Below are 4,142 nucleotides of genomic sequence, written 5' to 3'. Positions count from 1 at the left end.
CTAATGAACAAATCTAAATTTGAGTGATGTTTTATAAAGGTATAGGCCCGGTATTCTATCCAAGATGAGTTATATGCATGTGTATATAAATTTTTTTGGTCTGTGACTCCAGTGAAGACATGCATGACAAATTGGCAAATGAATTAAACCAGTAGTTATTGAGATGACATGAAAGTAGAAGGAAAGAAAATGTTAGAGAAATTGATTTTAAGGTTATGATAGTGAAGCTAATAAGACAAATTTAATGAGGTAAGTATTTATGACATATAATATCAATATTTGAACAAATGTGTAAGCAAAATAGAAAATAAAGCTCATTTCTGCATTTTATATAAGATGGTTAAATAATACATAAGTACTAAATAAATGTTACATATTTATACAGCAATATAAAAATAAATACATAAAATATAAATTAAAGAATCCATCCTATCAACAATCAAAAGTTCAGGATAGATGGTTATGGCTAAGTAGCTCACCTGTGAAAATCAGTTTGGTGCTATAGTTGCCATTGAAACTTAAGTACCATCAGTAATGCCAAGGAGCTGAGCCAACAGGTATTATAGTCTAAGCTAAATACTGATGCTGGGAAAGATTGAGGGCAGGAGGAGAAGAGGACGACAGAGGATGAGATGGTTGGATGGCATCACCGACTCAATGGACATGAGTCTGAGGAAACTCTGGAGATAGTAAAGAACAGGGAATCCTGGAGTGCTGCAGTCCACAGGCTCGCAAAGAGTCAGACACCAATGAGTGACTGAACAGGAACATACATTTTATAGACCAGACAAAGGAAGTGTTTTTTCTTTTTCCTCCACAATTGTATCTGTATTAGAAGATCATCAAATTTCTATGCACATTTCAGACAGTCACATCTACAGGAGTGCTTGACAAATTTCAATATTAAGAAGACAGTGGAAGAGGAAATATAGACTGTTTGGTATGAAGAAGAAAGGCCTTTGAAGAAAAAAAAAAAACACGCTGGAGAGACTTTGTTGATCACTGGATTTGTAGATATGAAAGATTAGACACATTTTCTTGCTGCTCAATAGAACTGAATGGGCACAATAGGTGAAAAATCATATCCACCCATATAGTCTATGGTTCCATATCTACCTCAAAAGTTCTGAAGAAGAGGAAGAAATTTCTTGTTAAAGACTTACCACAGTGACTGACACTGTCAAACCACTCAATCAGTTCAGTTCAATTCAGTTCAGTTGCTCAGTCATGTCTGACTCTTTGCGACCCCATGAACCACAGCATGCCAGGCCTCCCTGTCCATCACCAACTCCCGGAGTTTACTCAAACTCATGCCCATCGAGTCAGTGATACCATCCAGCCATCTCATCCTCTGTCATCCCCTTCTCCTTCTGCTTTCAATCTTTTCCAGCATCAGGGTCTCTTCAAATGAGTCAGTTCTTCACATCCAGTGGCCAAAGGATTGGAGTTTCAGCTTCAGCATCAGTCCTTCCAATGAATAATCAGGACTGATTTCCTTTAGGATGGACAGGTTGGATCTCCTTGCAGTTCAAGGGACTCTCAAGAGTCTTCTCCAACACCACAGTTCAAAAAGCATCAATTTTTCAGTGCTCAGCTTTCTTTATAGTCCAACTCTCACATCCATACATGACAACTGGAAAAACAATAGCTTTGACTAGATAGACCTTTGTTGGCAAAATGATGTCTCTGTTTTTTAATACGCTGTCTAGGTTGGTCATAGTTTTTTTTCCAAGAAGCAAGCGTCTTTTAATTTCATGGCTGCAATCACCATCTGCATTGATTTTGGAGCCCCCAAAAATAAAGTCTGTCACTGTTTCCACTGTTTCCCCATCTATTTGCCATGAAGTGATGGGACCAGGTGCCATGATCTTAGTTTTCTGAATGTTGAGCTTTAAGACAACTTTTTCACTCTCTTTGACTTTCATCAAGAGGCTCTTCAGTTCCTATTCACTTTCTGCCATAAGGGTGGTGTCATCTGCATATCTGAGGTTATTGATATTTCTCCCGGCAATCTTGATTCCAGCTTGGGCTTCATCCAGCCCAGCATTTCTCATGATGTACTCTGCATATGAGTTAAATGAGCAGGGTGACAACATACAGCCTTGACGTACTCCTTTCCCAATTTGGAACCAGTCTGTTGTTCCATGTCCAGTTCTAACTGTTGCCTCCTGACCTGCATACGGGTTTCTCAATACACAGCAGCTACTGGTGGTGCTGTGTTTAGTCTTTGGGGAGTCATTTCCTGAACCTTTCTCATTGATTCTCCTACTGTGTTGATATCCAAGAACAAATCCAGACTTCTTCAATTAATTGTTATATCTCTCTTCTTAGAATTATATGGCAATGAAGAGGAAAAGTAAAATCATTTAGATAGTCAATAAGAATAAAACTTATTCCTGCTACTATGGTAATCATAAAAATTTTCCCAATGATATTTCTCCCAAGAGACACTGCCACTTATTCACTTATCCATTACAGATTCTGACTGAGAAGAACAATTAATCAAGTTTTCTTCCATGAAGAAGAACTGTTCTCATTTTCATTATTCCTATGTTCCTGGATTTACCTCTGGGAGCTATATTAGACACTTTAAAATAATGTCTTTATTGAGCTAAATACCTGATAAATACTTGACAAGTCAGTCCTAATCAAATTTGCTACACTGATTTATATAACCTAGTAACGTGACTTTGGTAGCTATGTATTTCAAACAGAAAACATCACTGAACCACTCTATAGATGGCTAATGAATGACTGTAATAGCTTAACTTTACTGAAATAATTGCATTGCATTAAAGTGGCTGGGACTTCCCAGGGGGCTCAATGGTAAAGAATCTGCTTACCAGGGCAGGAGATGTAAGAGACTCTGGCTGGTCTCATCTCTGGGTTGGGAAGATCCCCTGGAATAGGAAATGGCAACCCACTCCAGGATTTTTGCCTGGGAAATCCCACGGACAGAGCAACATGGCAGGTTATACAGTCCACGGGGTCACAGAGAGTCGGACCTGACTGAGCACACGCACAGAGTGGTTCCTGAGTCATCAAGTCTCAAGGACATTTATTTGGTCATGTTTTCTTGTAGTGTTCTAGAATACCGGCAATCTTAAATGAACTACTTATTTATGAAAATACTCAATCATCCGAGTTTGTGGTCAGACTGATATATTACCAATAAGCAAACTTTAAAAGACATTATTTTTCAATAGTGTGATTTATCATCATCATTATTAAAAGAAAGAGAAAATAATTAGAAATGATCAGAGCTTTTATCATAATTAACATTCAGAGTTAATACGAATTCTAACTTCAAATTAACTCTGTAAAAATCTCCGGGATGTTGTAACAGGTTTGAAAAGTTGCATAAAGCACAGAAACTATTTTCTCCACTTTGTTATTTTTCTGCTTTATCTCTACGTCCTTCCTCCTCTTGTTTTCTCCCTTTCAATTTATTCACTTTTTCCCGCTCACATTGCTTCTTCTTTCCACCATTCTTTATGAAAAGACAAAGAAAAGCCACAGTTTGTATGTAAATACCTACATGTAGCATAATAAGAAGTATATTGGGTCTTTGTCCCCAGTTTTGGCACAGATTTCCGAAAACACTTGGAATTTCCTGAGTGACAGAAGTGTCTTTTGTTATTTGTTACAGAATAACTGACTTACAATGGGGCCCCCTAGATAACTTCTGGATTAAACTAGTCCCTGACCAGGAGATGACAGGGGCGTTTCTCGCCTCATCCACCCAGCTCAGTGGTGGAGATCAAGCTGTCTAAACTCCCCGAACAGGATTCAGGGGACTTGCAGGTTGGTGCGCAGACCCAGGCTGCTGGAGGGTGGGCCCCCCAGAGAGGCCGTGGACGCTCTGGTTCCTCCCCCACCTTGCTCTACCCATCTTGCCATTTGACTGCTACTGAATCACATCCTTTACCATAAATTGATAAACATAACTGAAGTGTTTTCCTGAGTTCTGTGAGCCACTCCAGCTAATTATCAAAGCTGAGGAGGGGGCTGTGGGAACCTGTCCATCAGAAGTCTGGGTGGCTCTGAACTTTGCCACTGGTATCCCAAGGGGAAGCACCCTAATCTGGGCTTCGTGAACTTCAGATAGATAGTGTCGGAACTGAATCGAATTGTTGGACAGC

Source organism: Dama dama, chromosome 21 (assembly GCF_033118175.1).
Source record: "Dama dama isolate Ldn47 chromosome 21, ASM3311817v1, whole genome shotgun sequence".
Lineage (NCBI taxonomy): Eukaryota > Metazoa > Chordata > Mammalia > Artiodactyla > Cervidae > Dama > Dama dama.
Note: the sequence above shows the minus strand (reverse complement) of the source record.